We start from the raw sequence: 613 nt of genomic DNA on the forward strand, positions 1-613 counted from the left end.
TTTTGCAAATAATCTTTCTTCATAAATTGATGGCAAAATGTATTCTCTTACATTTCTTTGGTGAAAATAACCCAAATCAGTGTATATTATTTAGAATGTTGGAAAGTTATAGAATCCAAATCAATCCTGATTTACTGATGGCTTATTTCAATTCCTGAAGCCCAAAAATGCCAGGACAGCACAAATATCCCCCAAATCACCCCTTCTTGGAAAGTAGACAGTCCAGGGTATTTAGTAAGAGGCAAGTTTTTTGAAGATGTACCGTATTTATCGGCGTATAACACGCACTTTTTTCCCCTTAAAATCATAACACGCGGGTGCGTGTTATACGCCGATCTAAAAAAATCGCCGACTGCGATTTGAAAATGGCCCCGCCGGCGCCGAAATACACAGTGCCGGTCCTCGGCTCTTCTCGGCCACTTTCGGCTTCACTCGAGCGCCGCCCAAACCTAGCCGAGTGTACTCGGCTAGGTTCGGATAGCTCCGCTCACCGTCACGCCCATCCCGAGTGGAGCCAAAAGTGAACGAGAGACGCCGAGAAGAGCCGAGGACCGGCTCTGTGTATTTCGGCGCCGGCGGCACCATTTTCAAATCGCGGTCTGCGATTTTGAAG

Source organism: Aquarana catesbeiana, linkage group LG02, assembly GCF_042186555.1.
Source record: "Aquarana catesbeiana isolate 2022-GZ linkage group LG02, ASM4218655v1, whole genome shotgun sequence".
NCBI lineage: Eukaryota > Metazoa > Chordata > Amphibia > Anura > Ranidae > Aquarana > Aquarana catesbeiana.